Source organism: Ailuropoda melanoleuca, chromosome 15 (genome assembly GCF_002007445.2).
Source record: "Ailuropoda melanoleuca isolate Jingjing chromosome 15, ASM200744v2, whole genome shotgun sequence".
Lineage (NCBI taxonomy): Eukaryota > Metazoa > Chordata > Mammalia > Carnivora > Ursidae > Ailuropoda > Ailuropoda melanoleuca.
In genome coordinates, this window is record NC_048232.1 from 44,889,137 (window position 1) to 44,911,726 (window position 22,590).

General features: G+C 34.5%; 1 protein-coding gene across 16 annotated transcripts in view; it reads right to left on the minus strand.

The window, feature by feature from the left end:
* LOC105238883 overlaps nucleotides 1-22,590 on the minus strand; it is a 196,047-nt gene that overhangs the window by 96,133 nt on the left and 77,324 nt on the right. The window contains exon 5 of one of the 16 annotated variants that reach the window (XR_004621025.1): nucleotides 16,305-18,261. The exons of 14 other annotated variants lie outside the window; for them this stretch is intronic. The gene's annotated coding sequence lies outside the window, so the exon portion shown is untranslated. Of the gene's footprint in view, nucleotides 1-16,304; nucleotides 18,262-19,449; nucleotides 19,482-22,590 lie in introns of those variants that run through there. One more of the 16 variants, XR_004621026.1, reaches the window with a different exon arrangement.

A 22,590-nucleotide genomic window follows, 5' to 3' on the forward strand; every position in this document is an offset into this window, starting at 1 on the left:
TTCTTGAGGGCTGATTGAAAAGACTACTTTTCTGTTTGGATGAGGCCCAGCTGTACTTGAAATCCCTTATGCCCTCTTAGCAGACAGAATTAGGTTATGTGTATGAAACCACAGATCTATAATTGTCTCTGTATCTATCCATCTGTGCACATATTAAGCTAATACATAAGATGCCTCCACCTCTAATCCAGTACCATAAGATTCATTCTAGCCTTCTTTTCTTGCTCATCCTGTAACTTCCTCTCCAATGCTGAGAAAGCAGGCTCTTACAGCCACCATCCATTTACTTACTTGTTCAACCCATTTGGTCATTTTTTATTTGGGTTGTTTATCTTATTATTGAATTGTGAGACTTCTTTATTATTGTGGATGTGTGTTTTACTAGGTGTATGTGCTGCAAATATTTTCTCCCAGTTCATGGCTTGCCTTTTCATTTTCTTTCAAAGCTCAAAAGTTTTTCATTTTGATGAGAGTCCAATTTATTGATTTTTTTTCTTTTATAGTTTGTGTTTTTTGTGTTCTCTCTAAGAAATTTGGGCTTAACCCAATGTCTCAAAGATTGTCTCCTATGTTTTCTTCCAGATGTTTCATAGTTTTAGCTCTTTCATTTAGGTCAGTGATCCATTTCAGGTTAATTTTTGTAAACTTCATTCTCACAAAACAACTTTATTTTTGTGTTCATATTTATTTCATTACATAATATTCAAAGTACATTATTACAGGAACATGTGCAACTATCATAAACAGCTTGGGAAAGCACAACTGAGTCTTAGTAAGTATACTACTCAACTGAGAGAAAAGACACGTAGAGTACACTAGAGAATGACCTCCCTAGTCTTGGATCTTCAGCACTGTGGGCTTCAATGGGTAAGTTTTACTGAAGGAATGGAGAGTTTGGGTTGATTGGTAATGGAGGTTGGGTAAAAAAAAAAAAAAATCTACCAAATATAAAAAAATGAGTTGGTAGATCAGTTTTATGCATGCCAAACTAGCCCCAAATTAGGTCTTTATTTTTGGATGTCACAATTTAAGAAAAAATGACAAACTAAAATAGTGCTTTATAAACTTTTTCAGAGTTCTATGATTCCATGGCAGTTACCTCAGTAATACTCAAGTGAAAGAAGTTGTTAGTTTGGGTTTTTTTTTTTTTTTCAATTTTGCACAGATTTCTATTTTCTTTTCTAGTGGCCCTGTAGCTTAAAAGGAAGGGAGTAAAAGTTGGGAATCGTGACTGAACAGGTACTCTCTTTGAGGAAATTAGTCATTTATGAGCATGCTGGATAATATATGTGGAAGACAGTGTTGCCTAAGCAATAGCTACTTTCTTTCTCTTCCCTGGAAACAACCCTAACTTTATACCAGTAACTGCCTACCCAATGTAGCAGACACTAGCATAGCTACAATGGGTTGCCAGCGGCAAAGACCCAGTGCTCAGCCCCTATCCTGCTCAATCTCAAACTTTACAGCCCTGAGGCATTTACCTGAGTTATCACTTCTTTGCTTATTTGGCCTTTATAGCAGCCAAAGAAGGTTGACAGGTAAATGAGTAAATGGTGACAAGGTATATGATATCATAGGGAGATACTGATTCACTTTAGTTATTTAAGGTTGACTCATGAATTGCCTCACTAGGTTGATACACATTTACATGTCTCAAGGGAGACACTCTCCAGTGTCCTTGGAAGACAGTTTACCATCCCTACTTATTTAGTTTTCCTAAGTCAAATTTCTCTCTCTAAAAGTAAGCTTAGGAAATTGCTTTGCTTACCTTCAAAATATTTCTAAGCTTGAATGATGATGTGCTGTTGAAGAAAAACCTTGTTCAATCTGATTTATTTAAATCAGTAGTCTCATTTTATGATTTAGATATACATAATCCTAGAATCCAATCATTTTGGTTTACTATTAATTTGGACTATGTTGAGAAAATCATTTTTGCCACTAAAAGAATGTGACAAATTTATTCCCTGAATTGTGAGCAGGTAAATTTAATTATCAGTCTCTTTAAATTTCCTTTGGAAATATCCTTTCAAACATCAAATCATAAAAGCCAAGACTGATGTTTTGACTAATCTAAAATGCAATGATCACTAAACACATAAAGAACAATTTAAAAGGCTGTTCCAGATAAATTTGAGAAGACATAAAAATGTAACAAAAAGAAAATACTTAACTCAACTTCATCCTTGGTAGGCATGGCTGGAACAAGAATCAGCAATAATGCCAAACAAGAAACATGAAAGTTGTTTACTGCCAACCATAATTCACAAAAGTCAAAACAGGCTCAGAAAGGCTGAGTGATTAACTTTTGATCATATTTCTTGTCATTGGCAGGAGTCTAAATCCAGGTTTCTTTACTTCCAATCCTGTGTTGTTAATGGTTGTTGTTTCCATTAAATTACCTATGGTAGGGCTGATCACATCTGTTATGGATGTCAATGGCCAATCTAATTAATTGGTCAGTCATCATTATTCAGATGATCAAAATGATTAGGAAGGTTGACCTTTCTGTTTCATTCACTTCTGATAGACTTTAACATTGTCATAACCACCCTGGCTTTTCAGCTTGGTTGTGTGAACATAAGTCCATCAACCTTTCCAGTTTTCCATTTTAATCCCTGGAAAAAATAATTAACAGAGCTTAATATAGTATGTAGGGTTATATAAGTTAGTCAAAGAATGTGACAATCTCACCATTGTAAAGCACTTCACAGATGATGAAGTGCTTTCATATGTATCACAACTCTACGAGATACAATTCCCACTTTGCAGGTAAGGGATATGAACTATCCAGTTGAGTTGCAATGCCAGACTAGAAATGAGTTCATCTATATTCAAATCCAATGTTCTTTTGATATTCTACCTTTTGCAAATCACTTAAGAAATTATTTACTTTCTATTATAATGAATTATAATTAATTCATCTCCAGAAAGAAAATGAGTCAAGGCCAAATGTTTTCCTCATCTATTATTATTCTAGTACTTGGAAAATAGGAATGTTTAAACATTTATAGCAGAATGTATTAATTCACAACAAATATATTCTGAACATTCACTACGTACTACAAGCTGTTAGTTATAAGCAGACAAACCTGTTGCTGGGAGTAATTTGTTAACTGTAAACACTGGTGTCAAGTATTATTTTAAGAGGAAGCTCACAAATTAGTTAGAGTTTATAAATTCCTGGATATCACTAGACAAAGGCCCAAATTAAAGACTCAAAAAATTCTTACTTAAAAGAAATCTTCCCAATCACCTGTTTCAATAACCACCCCCTCAAGATAAGGAAACTTAGAAGGGAGAGATTAACTGACTTGCCAAACATCACTTCACCAGTTAGTGTCAAAGCAAGATAATTGTTTGAGAAAAGGTTAAAGTTTCAGGATACAAAGAGAGGTCTTGAGATTTTTTTTGGAACTTTAGCATTCAGGATTCTAACAAGGGTTTGACTTATCAGCAGCAAGTAAATATAAAACAAAAAGAAGCTCCCTAGTTTCTTTTTCAATAATATGGCAATTCCCTGGTCCCCCCTATTTCCTCACATGCAATTGCGGAAAGATGACTAACGGGATTCATACATAATAGCTATCAGTATTGGAAGGTGCCCGACACAATGATCAGGTAAAATTAGAGCATTTACATTTCAACTTCTTCGTTGTAGTAGTTGTTGTTGTTATTGTTGTTTTACAGAAGTGAAAAATACTGATGGTGTTGATATAGTTCCCAGTAAAGCTCAAGTTATCACTTTCAACTGTTATACCAAGATACTTTGAGCTGGGAATATATAAAAGATGTTTTTTCCTTAGTACATTAGCTGACAAACACAAAACAGTCAAACAGCATGACTTCGCATAGAATTAATGGAATGTAGATAAATATGTGTGAATGCTTTATCATCAGTACACTTTCTTCATATCAAAGTTTCCTCATAATTCAAAGCAATCTCAACTATCTGTCATTAACTTCCAGGGTAGGAAATGGAGAAATCCATTAATAAGCACCACTTATGAAATGGAAATCTATAGTTTTTTAAATCAGTGAAACATTGTAGGCATGGAACCTAAGCATATGTGATTGTTGTCAAGCAACTGGGTATCTATTCACTTTACTGTGTGGCAAATAACAAAGGAATGCAAACAGATATGAAGTACTGGCCCACTCAACTGCTCTTTAAAATACCTGTCTAGAAATACCCTGCAAAGTGTATACAGGAGGACAAAAGGAGAATGAGACAAAGGAGGAAATCAGATGTCAGCTCTACTTAGCTGTAACACCAAATTGGCCTTTCCTTAGTCTGTCTACTCTGGGCATCAGGGTCCTGGCTACAAATGTTAATTGGGTCCACCAAATTTGAGTATTTCACCTAATTAAAATTTTTGAGGATTTGTTTGCAAAAGCACTAAGTTAAAAGAATGAGATTTCCTCTGTGGAGGTTTAACTAACAGGCATAAGTATACAAAGTGAATTATAAATTGAGTAATAGGAATAAATAGTCACAACAAATGACAAATTCCACTTCACTGGGCATCAATAAAACACAATAAAATTACTAATGTGGGAAGAGTCTTTATCCTCTATGTTACAGTATACTTTTCAAAAAAAAAAAAAAAGAAAGGAAAAATCATGACTATAAAATTAACACATGTAAAAGATTTTATTTAACTCATTAACTAATGAGAGAACCAGTAAGATGTTATGACAATTCAAAATGCATTTAAGAAGCTGGGGTATTTATAGGAAATTTAACAAAGCAATGTTGAGATTGCTGGTTTAGATATAAACTGATAATGACCAATGGGCCATAAATCTTTAAAGTTATATTAGAACATAAATTTGTTCTACCGGTCTCCACCATCTCAACCTGACAAAATCTTTAAGTTAACAGAGCAAACTCTCAAAGTGTGGGCCTTCAATCGACAGTAAGCATTGTGATGAAATATGTACATTCCCTACACAATCCGTGAGTGGCCTTTGCCCCTGTTTATATTGAAAAACATTTTGCCCATTGTGTATGTATGTTTGTGTATGTGTGCATGCACATGCATTATTTCAAGTTTTGAAGTTTTGGGTAATTTTTCTGGCATGTTCTTTCCTTACTTAGCTTCTTCAGGACCATAATCTAGGTGGGTCCAAACCCACTTGAGATCAGGATATAAATATTCTAATCAATCAAGAGTTTTTATTTTCTCTGCTTGTTTTATTTAATAGTCAGTCATTAAAGGCACAATTTTTAGGGTGCCTAGGTGGCTCAGTCAGTTAAGCGTCTGCCTTAGGCTTAGATCATGATCCTGAGTCCCTGTTCAGCGGGGAGTCTGCTTCTCCCTATTTTTCTCCCTCTCCCTCTGCACCTTGTCCTACTCTCATGCTCATGCTCTCTTTCTTTCTCTCACTCACTCTCAAATAAATAAATTCATCAAAAAATTTTTAAAAATTGAAGTATAATAACTTTCAAACCCAGCTACATAGATTTCATCAAATATATTTTCTGTTGCTCTAGGTTTTCTGTTTCTACCTATTTTGTATAAATAGGTAATTTATATTTTGTATAAATCCATGGAATTAAGGAAATGTTGGAGATGTGCTCATTGTATGTTAATATTCCTTGTTCAAGCTTCCTGAAAAATATCCAAGAGTGCCTTCTGTAATTGTATTTGGGGTTACTCTGGAGATCTCACTAGCTTTAGGTAGCAGGGAGAAAATCATATCTTTCAGGCTAACCTCTAACATGGAAGACTTTCTCTCATTACTCAAAACCCATCTCCTCTGTGGTTATTTCTTGCCCTTTCATTTTATATGTTCCCTTCCCACTCTATATCTTTGCCTTTCTCCAAGTACAACCTGATAAAATCTGACGTTTCTACGATTTTTTATGGTTACCTATTTTATAGCCTCTTACACGTATATCATTTAAAAATGGAAAATAAAGTGTTATTAAATGCGCCTGGAACTCAATCTGAAATCACGCCTCATTCCCAAAATGAAAGATTAGCAGAAATTTGATAAACAGACAATTGAGAGAGTCATTCTTTTACTTAAATTTGTAATTTAATTTCTGGTTATTCCTTTATGATAGTTTTACTAGAAATGGAATTATAGCTTCAAAGGCAATGAACTCTGGAGTCAGACCCAGGATTATGTCCCCCTCTCCCCATTTCCCCTCCTCTTCTGACTGGCTTTGTAACCTTGGTAACTAAGGCCTTGGTATATTCATCTGTAATGTGGGCATCATATTACAGAGTTGTTAAACAATATATTAAAAAATTTAGCCCAGGCCTGTAGCTCAATAAATGATAGTAACCAAAACCACCACCTCACCCCTACGCCACTTCCTCATGTATTCTATTTATCTATTTATTTTTAAAGATTTTGTTTATTTATTTATTTATTTATTTATGAAAGATAGTGAGCAGGAGAGAGATAGTGAGCAGAGAGATATAGTGAGCAGGAGAGAGAATCTGAAGCAGAGTCCAAGCTGAGCACAGAGCCTGATGTGGGGCTTGATCCTACGACTGCAAGATTATGACCTAAACTGAAACCATGAGTCGGATGCTTAACCCACTGAGCCACCCAGGTGCCCCCATGTATTCTATTTAAATGTCATCTCTTCATAGAGGCCTTTCTTGCCCATCATCTTTACCCCACATACTCCCTATGTTTGTTTCTTTTAAAGCATTTTCACAATTCATGGTTATTTATCTTTTCTGTCTTGTCCATGGGACAGAAAGCATCAACAAGCAGAGGTAATAGATATCTCATTCACCACTGTGTATCCAGAACCTAGCTCAGTGCCTGGTATATAGTAGACATTTAGTAAATATTTGACAGTAAATGAATCTAAGCCCCACATAGGATTTCATCACCCAACATTATAGAACAGGACTTGTCACTAAAAAATGTGGAAACTCTTCTTTTCCCCTCAGCCTTTGCCACTGTCAGGGAATTGAGAAAAGGATTTCTGTATGCATAAAAGCTACCAATTTTCTTTATGTTATGTGCCAAAGGTATATTATAAGGACATAGGATATTTCTGAATGCTGTATAATTAGTGAATATGAAAATGTACGAACTTATTCAACTCAACAACAACAACAACAACAAAACACAACAATATGACTTTAAAATAGGCAGAGGAATTAAACAGACATTTTTCAAAGATATCCAAATGGCCAACAGGTATATAAAAAGATGCTCAACATCACTAAACATCAGGGAAATGTAAATCAAAAGCACAATGAGGAATCATCTCACACCTATTAGAATGGCTATCATCAAGAAGACAAGAGGTAACAAGTGTTGGTGAGGATGTGGTGAAAAAGGAACACTTGTACACTGCTGGTAGGAATGCAAATGGTTCAACCACTATGGAAAACAATAAAGAATTCCTCAAAAAATTAAAATAGACCTACCTTTTGATACAGGAATTCCATTTCTGGGTATATATCCAAAGGAAGTGTAAACAGGATATCAAAGATACATATGCACTCCCATGTTTATTGCAACATTATTCATAATAGTCAAGATATGAAAACAACCTAAGTGGCCATCTATGGATGAACGGATAAAGATGTGTGTGCATATGTATATATGTGCACACGTATATATGCATATGTATACATATGCACACACACATACATATACATAAAATATTTTGTATATGTAAAAGAATATATTTCATATCATTTATAAATTATATATGTATATATAATCCTGACATTTCCAACAACATAGATGAAACTTGAGTATATTATACTAAGTGAGATAAATCAGACAGAAAAAGACAAAAACTGTATGATATTTAGTGGAATCTAAAAGGTAAACTTATAAAAACAGAGATTAAAATGGTGGTTACCAGGAAGGATTGGGGGATAGGACACATGTTGTTTAAGGGTACAAACTTGCAACGAGTAGTAAATAAGCCCTAGAGATCTAATGCAGAGTAAAGTGAATATGGACAGTAATATTGTATTATAATCATCAAACTTGCTAAGAGACTTAGCAAATTATTATAGCCATTAAAAAGAAATAATAATTATGTAACATGATAGAGGTGCTAATTATTGCTACAATGGCATATTATGATATATTAATGTATCAAATTAACATTTTGAACACCTTACATTTACATAATGTTATATGTCAAATATATTTCAATTTTAAAAGAAGTACAAATGTCCATATATGCCTAAATATAAATGAAATTGTTTAACTTATAAACATTCTTAAATGAAAGAGATTTATAAAAGTAGCTCACTCCTTAATCATAAACTATGCTTTTCTTCTCAAGGATGATAGACCTAGATGTATAAATTATAGGGATCTATCACTCTCATTTGTCACCCAGCATTTAGACATCTTTCTTCTCTGTATTTCATTGAACACACCCAAGGCTTTAGCAAACTCAAAAAAAAAAAAAGCATCAATATAGAAAAAATATATATGCTTATAAGAAATGCATGCTATAGTAAATGTCCTGGGTGTGGTGCTGACAGAATTTAGTTTTCCAAAACATACTTAGTCAAATGACAAAATTACTTCATAAGTCTGCTAATGTGATAACGCCTGCCCTCATTATCTATTCTTATTCAATCTTCTGGGAATTCCAGATCACTTTATCAGAATAAAACTAAATGGACATTCTGTTCTCATCATTTGTATCCTAATGAGAAAGGCTGATTTTATTTCTGCATCTTAATTGTTTCAAGTAGTCAAACTCAGGCCCAAGATTGAGTTTAAGGTCAAAGCCAATGGGAAAGACAAACACCTTTAAAACTGAAGGTAAAGTGGCTTAAATAAGGCCTTGAGTTCTGGGTTGAAGGAAAGCACTGAATTCATGATGGAAAACTTCAGAATGGACTCTTCTAACATAAGTTTATTAGAGATCAAGTCATAGGAATTCAAACAGATATAAATCTATATGGATCAATTTATCCTTTTATTTTCTACACTGTTTGATTAAACTTCATGAAGGGACTGTGTTTTACAGCGTAGTTTCATTTAGTTATTATTTGTTTTTAATGTATTTTTCCACTTAAACAATTAAAACAAAGAGCCAAATAGGGAAAAAAGAATGCACATTGTAATATGAAACCATTTCAGGCACAACTTCTGCCTTAAATGATTTCATATAAATTAAAATGACACATGGGACAGATGGTGCAGAAGAAGTTTCACATGGGAATTTTATTTTATTTATTTTTTAAGTTTTTTTTCACATGGGAATTTTAAAACTTAGTGATATGAATTGGTTGAATCTCATGTGCTTCTGTTGATAAAATACCAGAAAGATACAAAACCTTGAAAGTAAACATTAGTCACTATGTGGTCTTGGCCTAAAAAAATTTGAGCCTAGAGAATTTCATCTAGCAGATAGAAAACCAATACCTTCTAAAGTCCATTTAAAATCATTTTGTCTCCTGGTACAGCCACTCTGGAAAACAGGAAGTTCTTCAAAAAGCTAAAAATAGAACTACCCTATGACCCAGCAATTGCACTACTAGGTATTTATCTAAAGGATACAAAAATACTGATTCAAAGGGGAACATGCATCTCAATGTTTATAGTAGCACTATCAATAACAGCCAAATTATGGCAAAAGCCCAAATGTCCATTGACTGATGAAAGCCCAAATGTCCATTGACTGAGAAGATGTGCTATATAGATACAATGGAATATTACTTGGCCATCAAAAAGAATGAAATATTGCCAATAGCAACAATGGGGATGGGGCTAGAGTGTATTATGCTCAGTGAAATAAGTCAGAGAAAGACAAATACCATATGATCTCACTCATATGTGGAATTTAAGAAACAAAACAGATGAGTATAGGGGAAGGGAAGGAAAAATAAAATAAGATAAAAACAGGGAGGGAGGCAAACCATAAGACTCTACAGCTAAGAGAACAGACTGAGGGTTACTGGAGGGGCAGTGGGTAGGGGGATGGGTTAAATGGGTGATGGGCATTAAGGAGGGCACTTGTTGTGATGAGCACTGGGTGTTATATGTAAGTGATGAATCACTAAATTCTACTCCTGCAACTGATACTACACTATGTATTAACTAACTTGAATTAAAATCTTGGAAGAAAAAAATAAATAAAGCCATTTTGTTTCATCGGTTTCGACTACATTATGAAACAAAAAGGCTCTGGTGTGATAGAAAGCTGTAGGTTGAGAGAATCAGAGACCCAGGTTCTAGCCATACTTTATTATGCCAAGAAATTGTAACCTCACCTCTTTAGGCCTCAGTTTTTTATCTGTAAATTGAAGGAATTAATGAGATCATACTATAATTAGCATAGCTCTAGATGCTAGCTTTGATGTTCTAGAGGCCAATATTCCCTATGAACATCATAATGTTCAAACCATCCCACTTACCTTAATAGAGAAAGCCTTTCATGGATACTTTTCTTCTCATCAGACACTATTTGCAAAAAGGCCTCCTACTAGCTGGGCATCAAGAGCACAAAACACAGACTCTTGTCTAGGCATGCCTTTTCTTTGGTCTCGTATGCTGCAGTATCATAGTAGCTTTGAGATCGGATAGACCTGAGCTGAAATGTTGGCTTCACCAGAAACTAGCTTATGGCCATCTTGAGGAAGTCACGTAATGTCTCTGATATTTAGTTTCCTGATCAATAAAATAAGTGTTTTAGTAGTATGTTCATCATAAGGCTTTGTGAGGATTAAATGAGATGACACATAAAAAGCCTTAGGTGTGGTACCCGCCACATGTGTTCAGTTATAATTATTGACTATCTCTTCCTACTTAGACATATAATATGGATTTGTGTAGTTGAGGGGCTTTTGGCTTACACTTGGAGTGAGCAGAGGATGGTACAGTACAGTGAGTTAAAGGGAGTGAGGCTGGGGAGGAGCAAGAGTAAAATACTTTTAAACTTCAAAAAGAAAATCCGCAGGACAACTATTTTTAAAGTCTATTTGTAAAAAATTAAGAGTTGCTAAGGGAACTCTTGTTCCAAGTAGTCTATTAAGCAAATTGATGACCAAACGCATGTTCAGAACTGGAAAAATTTCCAAACTAGGCTCAGTATATCCCAAATTTGGATTATTTAATTAAAGACCATCTTCTGCAACTGAAAATATATATACAAAAATATTAATAATGGATACCTCTGGGTGGTAAGAGCATAGGTAATATTTGTTTGCTCCTTTATATATATACTTCATTTATTTTTCAAGTTATTATTTTCTAAATAAAGGTATTATTTTGTAATTAGAAGATATATCATTATAAAACACGTAATAACTGGAGAAAACCGATACGGATCTGTTCTTCAAACATCTTAGATTCTCCAGCAACTGTTTAGTATTTGCACTTTTCCCCCCTGTTAATAAAGTAATTATTTAACCCTCTTCTGGGTCTCTAGCATCAAAGTCACTGCCTCAAAGACTGTGAAATTCTAAGATGATTTCAATACATCAAGCACTCCCACTGGGACACAGTACAGAGATTCAAGTTAGGAGTGAGGGGGAAAAGCAGGCAGAGGAAACACATTTTTAAAAATGTTACACACTTACTCTCCTACAAAGATACATACGTACCTATAAACATACACATAAATACATACATACTCATGCCAACACATACATACACACACTGCCCCATCTCACTTCCTGTTGCTTTTTATACTAGGTAAGGTTTGATTATTGTTAATGATACCCAGCTGTGCCAGTTCCTTGGGCTCTTGGCCCATGTTTTCCTTTCTCTCAGATATAATTTCTCTTGCATTTAAATAGTCTTTCAAAATGAGGCCATTCTGACAGACCCTGATCTGGCATATGGTTGGCAAATACCCAGTGAGTTTAAGATGCTTAGCCAGATAATTCAGATACCACAGATGTGGCCTCTACTTAAATGACCTTAAATGGACTCCAAGGCCTAGAGGCTGAAGGCATGCTAAGAAACCAAATTAGAAGTCATAGTTAATGGGAAAGTGCATTAGCCCCCAACCTTTTCACTGAGGAATGGGCAAATGCTCAGAATTACTAAAGACTTCTAAGGAGAGTTAGCCTTATATATTTATTTCTTTTTAGAGTTAGAAGGGAAATTAGAAACCATGCAGTCTGACCACTTCCTTTTCACACATGAAAAAAAAAAAGAGAGAGAGAAAACACCAAACCAGAGATGCTAAGTATTTCACGAGAGCCATCATGTCTCCTCACACCTTGAGTCAGATGTGGGTGTTTGGTTTAAGCAACAGAAGCCTCCCTGGCTAACCTAAGCAAGAAAGAATGTGTTGGAAGACAAGGAAGTTCTCACAGAAGGGAAGCAAAAGCCTGAAGTGGCAAGATGAGAAAGGACAAAAACCAGGAAGCTGTAGTGGTCTCAGGAATAGGAACTGTTCCATTATTTTGACAGAGAGCCTTCATAGAACAAGAGGAGCCAACCATTGTTTTCCCCACATCCTTGAATATTGAAGAGTCAAAGAACCAGGAAGAGTCTGACTCTTGTGTTGTCTGCCCACTCCTCAGCAGGTACCTTGCTTTATAGTCTCATCAAGTTTTCACTTAATAGCAGAAAAATAATTCCACAAAAAGAAATTGGAATATTATTATACTATTTCTCAAGGGGTGCCTGGGTGGCTCAGTCTGTTAAGTGTCTACCTTCATCTCAGATCATGATCCCAGGGTCCTGGGATCCAGCCCCTCATCATGGGCTTCCTGCTCATCAGGGAGTCTGCTTCTCCTTCTCCCTCTGCCTCCTCCCCACTGTTCTTGCTCTCTCTCAAATAAACAAATAAAATCTTTAAAAAAAAAAAAAAAGGATGGAAAAAGGGGTATGAAAGGAGAGGTCAGGAACACCAAAGAAAAACATTGTCTTTTTCACATTTTTGCTTAGCCTGGACCCAACTATAAGGCATATACAGCTTTGCATTTTTGTTCTACAATCTTTCAGTGAAACATCCTCATCTGCAGAGTTTACTAAGTGGCTGAAGATCAGTTCCTTTCTACAGGGACCTTAGGCAGGTGAGCCAATTTTCCTCAATTTATGACCATGAAAAGGGCTTGGAAAAATTCAGTCAGAGGAAAAGAAAACCCTTATCAATGGTGTCCTTTTCCCTCAAATAGCTCTTTGAAATAGGAGAAATAAAAATTTATTAATATCTTTCAATTTACCAAGAATAAGGCTTGGTTTCCAAAATTTTTGCACAGTGCCAAAAATTTGTAGTAATACTAATGTTCAGGACAGAAATTGTGTGGATTCAGAGTTTTTTATTGTTATATAATCCTAAAGTAATTGGAAACAGGCTCTTTATTTTCTTTTTCTCTCTTTTAAAACCCATATTCAACATATAGTTTTCTGGAAGAAGAAAAGCACTAACATTGTTTGACTACCATACATAAATCCTTCTGTCACTCCTCTCCTAGAAAGAACTTTCTCAATAAAACACCTTTTCAAGAAATCATTCTCAGGCTTTGCTTCAGGGGAGAACCCAACCTAAGAATATAGGCAGACAAGGGTAATGTATTAATATTCCTAATATATATGTTTGATAGAAATAATCAGGCCCTGAGCCAAAAATTGAAATTCTGTTCAGAAATGTTTATCCTTATTTCCAATATAGTATGTACTTACTTCACAATAACTTTTCAACATAAAATGTAACTACAGAATTTGTGTGGCTTCCTAAGCAGAAAAAAAAAAAAAGAGAGAGAGAGAGAGATAAGAAAATTGGATGAATTACTACCAAAAATGCATGGACTAACTCTGAAGCGTGGTTTTTGGAGCTAAACTGAGCTGGGTTTGAATTGAGCTTTAACATTAGTAGCCATGTACTCATTAAAAAAAGAAGAAGAATACCTTTTTTTGCTGGGATTTTTGAGAATTAGATTTATTTTAGATAATACTTAGACCCAAAATATTTTGATGACTGGTGGTGTTCTGAAGCCCACTCCCAACGGCTTACAATAGGGGCTTATACCAATTTCTTCCCAGCTCCATGCTCAGTGATATCATATCACATTGATTGCTCAAAATTGGCTACGGTGGGAGTATACATCACAGAAACTGGCAAATGCCAGAAATCAAGACTCCCACTCATCCCAGAGCTGCTTGTTAAACACATACCAGCACATCACTGCCTTCATCTGTAATTTTAGCCTAGATATTCCCTTGAGCTGTAGACTCATATTGCCTACTGAAATTCTCCTGAAGGCCCCTCAAGAATTTAAAACTAGGGGTGCCTTGCTGGCTCCATCAGAAGAGCATGTGACTCTTGATCTCATGGTTGCAAGTTTGAGAGCGATGGTGGGCATACAGATTTCTTCAGTAAATAAAACTTAAACAAATTTTTTTTAGATAAAACTCAACACTCCGTAATTAAATTCATCTCCTCTTCCATCCCTCTATTCATTTCCATTGTTGGAATAACAACTCCCCAGAAATGCACACTAAATCCAAGTGTTATTCCTTTACATCTCCCTCACCTTTATCACCACAGCAATCAATCTAAAAAACAAAAACAAAAACAAAACCTTGCAGTTTTATACTTCCTAACAATTTCTCCAACTGTATCTATTCCCCAACATCAGACTCCTTTTCTTCTTTTGCCTGGAAATTACAGCAGCCTTCAAATTACCCCCCTTTCAATTCACCCTTCATATCACCTCAGATTAAGCTTTTCAAAAGTTGATCTCACTGCCATTCCTCTGCCTAACAGCCTCCCAGGTTCTATACTGTTTATAGGATAAAATCCAAGCTCCTTAACTTTGACATCAAAGTCCTTTGTCACCTTGCTTTAGTTTATATTTTCAACCTTATCACTTGCCATTCCCTATTTTGGAGTTCACATTTCAGTCACTGACTACTCACAGTATTGTTTCATGCTCTGGGGATGAATTTCCTTCAGTACATAATAATAACCACATGTATTGAGCAACTAAGGTAAACCATGGGTAAACATTCTATTTTTATTTAAAAAAAACCAAAAGCTATATTATTTATTCAAATCTGAAATGTGTATTTAATATACCTAGCGTATCTTCCATCATCCCAATAATATCACTATTACAAATTGCAATAGATTGCAAAACTGGCAACGAATTCTTCCCATCCTTATATACACAACATTTTGCAAAGTGACTTTACAGCTCTGTCCATTAAGTGGTGGAGTCTATTTCTTCAGTCCTTGAAATCAGGCTTCTTGGCCATGTCTCTTGCTCTGGCCAATGAGACATACACACAAGAAGCAAGCAGAGCCTTGAAAGTGCTTATGCATTAAGGCAGCTGTCTTGCTGCTCTTAGGACCCCCTTGACCACTATTGTGTGAAAAAGCCTAGATTGATTAGGATAATGAGAAGCTGTGGCCAAGTCAGCCTTGGTGTTCCAGCTGACATCCAACCCACCACTAGACACGTAGTAAGAGCATTCTATATCTTTCAGCCCCATTAAACTACCAACTGATCCTTGCTAAAGTCTGCCCAGGCCAGAAATCCTAGCCAATCCACAAAACCATGTGAAATAGTAGTTATTTTATGTCCCTAAATTTGGGGTGATTTGTTATGAAGTAAAAGTTGATTTCTAAAAAATACTAAATTTTCTCTATAAGAACCACCTTTGTGTTTCACCAAAGCCTAAAGCAGCAGAATATAATAATTCCTAAAAGTTATTAATGTAGGCCAACTTTCAATAATAAATAACGAATTTGTCTTATATGTAAAATAATGTATAGTTCACTGATGAAAGGAAAAAAGGAGTTACACACACATGTAAAGAGTTTTAATCAACAAACTGGCAGTGACAAACACCATAGTACTGGTCATCTAACAAATATTTAAGTGGTTATTCTGTACCAGTCACTATGGTAGATTCCTTATATACAAAGATAAATATGTTAATTAATATAAAATATACCTATAAATTAATATGTTAACTACCTCTATAATATAAAGGAGCCTATAACCAATCTAGATGAAATAGATATCTAAACAGATAGATGATTTTTAAAATAACTACAAATTCTCTCCGACTATAAGAGTAATAATAGTAATACAGAAAAATAAAGATTATCAGGTATTCTACCATCTAAAAGACAATATTAAATTAGTTTAATATTCTTTTTAAGCATATATCTTTTCATTCCTTTATGCATTTCTATATTTAAAAATAGGATTATTTATATATAGTATTTTATAACCTGCTTTTGAAAATTATAGTATTTTGTCAATATCCCCTCATAATATTAAATATTCTATAAAATCATTTTCATGGATGCATTGTATCCATTATATAGATGTATCATATTATTTATTTAATCAATATTTTATTATTAGATGCTGATTTTTTTTCCAGTTTTTCTTTCTTCTTATTGTTCTTAAAATGAACCTGTGCAACTAAATCCATGGGCACATACATGATATTCATGAGAATTAAATAATGTAATAGACATACGTTGTTGAGTAAGCACAAAAAATAGCAGTAAGTGGAGGAAAAAGTGAATAGAAGCTTGCTAAGCATAGAGGGAGAGAAGTTTGAATGCAAAGATCCTGAAGCAAGATCACAGCATATCTTCAGAGAATGGCAAGAAAAACGTAAGACTTGAGCAGAGATCTCTTAGGGAAGAATAGCGCAGAGGAAGTTGGTAATTTAATACAAGGATATTATACTAAAAATTTAGATTTTATTCTATAGTTTATGGGCAGCCTTTGAAACTTCTGTCTACAAAAGAATTCTGTGGTGGTAATACGGAAAAGTTGTTTTATTTTCTCAGGGATATATTCATAATGATATTTTCCTTTAAAATGGTTACTGTAAAGGATGTGCTGCTTCCTTAAGAGTGACTTTATTATTCCTTAGGGCTAACAAATTTTCTGTGGAAACATTTGTCTGTTAAAGGAAGCAATGGAAAAATTGGATTTGAAATCTTTACATGAAACCCTTAAAAAAAACACGTCTATTCCTTACATAGAATAGTATGTTTTCATTGTAGCCATGGTCATCTAGGATAAATTCAGTGGTAATTGTGAGAACTTTGATTTATAGCTTAGGCAATAGAGTAACAAGGACAGAAGTGAGAAGTGATAGCTAAATGGATAACCTATAAAACTTATATTTTTAGACAAAGTTTTACCTTGGCAATATTTTTGACCCATATGGGTTAAGTACAAAGTAACTATTGTACAACAGGTTGGAGTGACTGGTTACATTGTCAGTCCAGCCACATACTTTACAATCAGTCATGAAAATAACCAGTATGAACAAGGAGGCCATGCTTCAGCTCTAGACAGAGCATGCCCACTAACACAGCCATAGCATATGGGCAATTGTGCTGTTCCAGCCTATATAAGTTCATTGTCTTGATTATAACCAATAATAAACAGAAAATAATGTGATGCTGAATGAAAATACCCTAGCCTAATCCAGGGCACATTGCTGAAAATCACTTTAATGCTGTACTGAATGTTCACCATTGGAAAATTACAAGGTCTTCCAATTACAGTATTCACCATTATCAAACTGCTATTTAATAATTGTTATAACATCAAAGACCAGAAGCAAAGATCAAAGAATAAGAATTATAGATGTCAGCCTGCCCTTTCAAGCCCATCTCAATTTTCTCTAACCTTCCGTCTCTTTTGCACATCGTATTAAAGTAACTGCAGTGATAAATATCTCCAGCATCTAGATATGGATTGGGGTGTGTTTTTTTTTTTTTGTGGACTTATTTACTTTGTGAAGAAGACTGTGTTGTATGTAGGTCTTATTAATTCTCCTTTATATAAAGTTCTATAGGAAATATAAGGATAAAGAAAAGGTAGTATCCTGCCTTGAAGAGATATTGACCCCCACCCCTAGACCTTTCTGTCGATCATTCACTCTGGATTCTGCCATCACAAAGGATCCTGCCATATCTACTAGTCCAGCGTATCTGACCAGGTTGCTCGTCTCTAAAGGTCCTATATGTGTGCATATGAAATTCCTTATTCACAATCCTCACTTCTCAGCACAGATACCACTGAGCAAACTTCCTGTTGCTGACCAGAACCAGCACAAATGTTTCCTTTTCTATGACAACTTCATAGGAGAATTCTACTTTTGTAGTTCCCACACCATGTCTGTCTTAGTCAGTTTGGGCTACTTTCACAGAATACCATAGACTTTATGGCTTATAAACAATAGAAATTTATTTCTCACAGTTCTGGAGGGTGGTTTTAAGTCCAAAATCAAGGTTCTAACAGATTTGGTGTCTTGTGAGAGCCCACTTCCAGGTTCATAGATGGCAGTCTTCTCTCTCTGTTTCACCTGATAGAAGAGGTGGAGAGTTTTCTGGGGCCCCTTTTACAAGGACTCCATTCTCATGACCTAATCACCTCCCAAAGGCCCATCTCCTAACACCATTGCACTGGGGGTTAGGATTTCAACATATGACTTGGTGGGAGGATACAAACATTCAGTCCATAACATTGCCATAACAGTTTCAAAAAATAGTTGCCTTCCTTAATTGACTATGAACATTTATCTTTATAATCTTGTTTGGTGCAAGATGGGTACTTAATAAATACTCTTCTGTTTTTTTATACCTTGCCTCCTTTCAAAGAGAATTGAATATGGCTTACAGTGATACATGCAGCACAATGGACAAAAGAAAAAAAGTAATTTTAACAAATCAGGTGATGACAGATCTGAAAAAAATAATTTATGTTTAGGAATTTGGGAGTGGCACATTATCCCAATTTTAGAATCAATTAAAAAAATAGAATTCCAAAAAATACCTTCCTGGAAACTTTAACCATGTATTTTATGTGGAGTACAAGAAGTCTATTTAAACTTTGAATCACTGGAAGAAATAAAGGAAATACTTTTTGTTATAAAAGATTACTCTCTTCTTGAGCCACCAGTCTTCATTTTCGCTATTTGCATCTAAGCTTTGACATTTTAATTAAATGGCTATGCCATTGAATTGTGTCTATTGTCACCAAAAAATTATTCTCCACATTCACAAAAGGAACCATTGGTCAATACAGGGACAGCCCTGGCCAGAGTAGGGAAGTAGGCAGGGTTGCTCTGATGTTCCCTTCTCTTCCAAATCAGGGACTTTTCCAGGCCATCGATAAATAAGCACAAATAATTTTTAAAGACACTTAAAACAAGAGAAAAATAATGAAAAGCAAGTAACTGAGAAGGGAATGGAAAAAAAAGATAAAATTATATGAGAAAAACAAGTCTCAGAGAAGCCACCTCAATTAAATACAATATTAAGCATCAAGCTTCCTGGTAGCCATGGGAAAAAAGAAAAACATGGGGGGAAGGATGAACAATTAGACAAAATATAAGATCATTAAAATAAACACTTTCAAGGATGCTTGGGTGGCTCAGTCTGTTAAACATCTGCCTTCGGCTCAGGTCAGGATCCCGGGGTCCTGGGATCAAATCCCACATTGGGCTCCTTGCTCAGTGGGGAGCCTGCCTTTCCCTCTGCCTGCTGCTCCCCCTGCTTGTTCGTTCTCTCTCTCTCCCTCTCTCTCTCTCTCTCTCTCTCTCTCTCTCTCGCTATCTCTCTCTCTGTCAAATAAATAAATAAAATCTTAAAAAAAAAACACTTTCAGAACTCTTGAGAATTTACCTCGAGTCTTCATAATATCGATATTTTCTTTAGAAGTAATAAAAACTTCAGAGATGCTTTTCCTTTGGCCATTTACATCAGTCCAATTCTTCATTCATTTTCACACACCTATATTCTCTGAACTTGCATATCTTTCCACAGGCCATTTCGTTCTGAGTTTCATGCCATTCTCTCTTATCTTTGTCTAGATTACTCCAGAAGCCTTTCCCCACCCATTTCCCTCCTGGTTGTTCACTGGGGTGCTGAGGTCACTCTCAGTCTCTGTCTCTGTCTGTCTCTCTTTCTCTCTCACACACACCTGTTAAGTATCCCTCCTTATGCTATCATGGCACCTCGGGCATACTTCTGTCCTAACACTTACAGATGCTAAATAGAGAAGTAGTTTAAGAATGAACAGGAAAAAGTTAACTATTGCTTGTGGCATTTAGTCTTTATAATGCTCTTCCCAGTAGCCCTTAGATTCTTTATTTCTACAATGAAGAATGGATCAGGTCTGAGGATCCTTAAACATCTCTTCCAGTCCAATCATTAGACGATAGCTTATTGTTTTGTTTAAAGGTTTCAAGTTCATTAAAGTAGCAGCAAGGAAACTAACAGAAATAACAACATCAAGACAAAAGCAGACACAAACAGAACAACAACCATGACCCATTTCATTTATGGCCACAAGAGAAACAGACATCTGGCCTACCCAACAACAAGATTTTTCATGCTCTTAGATTAAATGAACTATTTAAAGTGCCTAATACCATGCTTATTAGTTCCCTATCTCTTCCTTATTCTCTGCATGATAGGATTGGCTAAAAGTTTAGGAATAGGGATCGCATGAAGGTATAAAGAAGCCCTATAAATGGGAAAAATACCAGAAAAAGTAAGATTAAAAATTTTTTAAATTACTATTTTACATTTGCACGGCACTTTCTATCTTCTAAAGTACTTTGATATAAATTATGTGCTTTTAACTATGAAATATGCATATCTTTTGTTAATTCCTTTAATTTCTGCATTTCCTAAAGAATATTACATTGACTTATTGTCAAAAGATTAGTATATAGATCATATTTTATAAGGAAGTTTATATTAAAGCCTTGAGAATTAATTAACATACTATGCTATGCAACTTTCCAGATGAGAGTTAGTAATGGAAAGCCAAAGGAAAGAGCAGTATGCCATTATTTTCTACTTTGCTAAAAAATATAAAAATAATTGGATTTTTGAGCTATTTGGACTATTTGGACTTAGCTTTAATTTAGTCTCTTAATTCTAGAGTAAATACAGAGTAGAGCAATTACAAAAATAATTTGATTATTTATTTTCATGGTAGCAAACTTTCTCATTTTTCTATCTTCTTCTTTCACCAAAATAGGCTTTCAGATAAAATATTTTAAAGTACCTTTTCAGCTTTGAAATCTTTTTTTTTTTACAAATATATATTTACAGCAGGCTTGAATTTTTATGTACACAAAAATAGCAGAAATAACCCCATTATCAAATCTATTCCAGTTGATAACAATGGGTGGCAAAAACAGGAAATACAAAGTCTTTCAAAATACAATTTTAAAAAACTAAAATAAGATATTGCATGTTGGTTTTAGATAACTTTTGGTAGTAAAACTAGAGGCATATTTGTTTAGATTTAAATTGTTCTCTCTTTCACTGAGATTTATTTAATGATACAAAAATGATTAAATCATTTGCCATTTATAGTCTTGAAACACATAATTTTCTATAAATTTCATTAAAGTTCATGCACATTATATTAGAGGAAACAGCAAGTTAACTGTAGTTTTAGATGCAATTTATTTATTAGCAAAAGAAACTCAATGAGAATATCTACCAGAGGTTCAGCAGAATATCAGTATGCTTACGTTCAATGTTGAACAATATAATCTGATTTAAACTATAAAAATATAGTGTAATAAGCTTGAAAAATTTTATTTCACATTCTTTGTTTAGCCTCCAAATACCCTAAGTCATAGCAATAATTTTATCCACAGATAAAATAACATTTTACAAAATGCAAACATTCATCCTCTCCTTATGTTTTGACCTCAGAACATAGGGAAGATAGAATTCTGCTCAAGGTTGAGATGGGAGCTCTGTGAGTCTTGAGAAAACACTTGAGTACCTCTGGGCTGACACTGACCACTGGGATGAGGAGTTATTCATCTCATCAATCAGAATCTTTTTTTGGGGAAGGAGCTGAATTTTACTAGTAGGTAGGGACACCATGTTAAAGGTCAGTGTTCATGCATAGTATGCTCTCCTAGTCTCTGTTCCACTTCCTGGTTTCATTTGGCCAGTGTGGTAAGAAAGCCAAGGCCTTGTCCTTTTACCCACTTGTGGAAGGAGGCTGGCCTTTCCTCTCTGTTCTTTCAATTACAGTGTGCAATACATTTTAAAATCTTGTTTGGATCTAATATTAAAATTTTATTGCTTAATTTCATTTCCTAAAATAGAATAGTTACCTATTTCTGGCTGAAAAAAAACATTTTAAAAACAATAAACATTAAAATATGCTCATATAAGCACTGGGTATCATATAAGACTGATGAATCACTGAACCCTACCTCTGAAACTAATAATATATTATATGTTACTTAATTAAATTTAAATTAAAAAATAATAAAAATAAATAAATAAAATATGCTCATACATTTTGCTTTATTATTTACACGGAGTCAGTCTCTATGTAGTAATTGAGCATTAAAAATCATAAAAATCATTATATCAGAAGACATCACATTATCTACTATTGCTTTAAAAGTCTGCTGGATTATGGAAAAAGCAGATCTATATTTTTTCCAGAACATTAATATTATCTCTTATGCCATAAAATTGCTCAATTCCAGGAAAAATGTAAAATCCCACTTCACTTACAAACAAATAATTGTTGTATTTTTGGAAAACAAAAATATGCAGTTAACTAAAAATAATGCTATTATTACTTTAACTTCTTACTTTAATCACTGCAAAAAATAGAAAAGTGATTTATTTTTTAGCTCGTT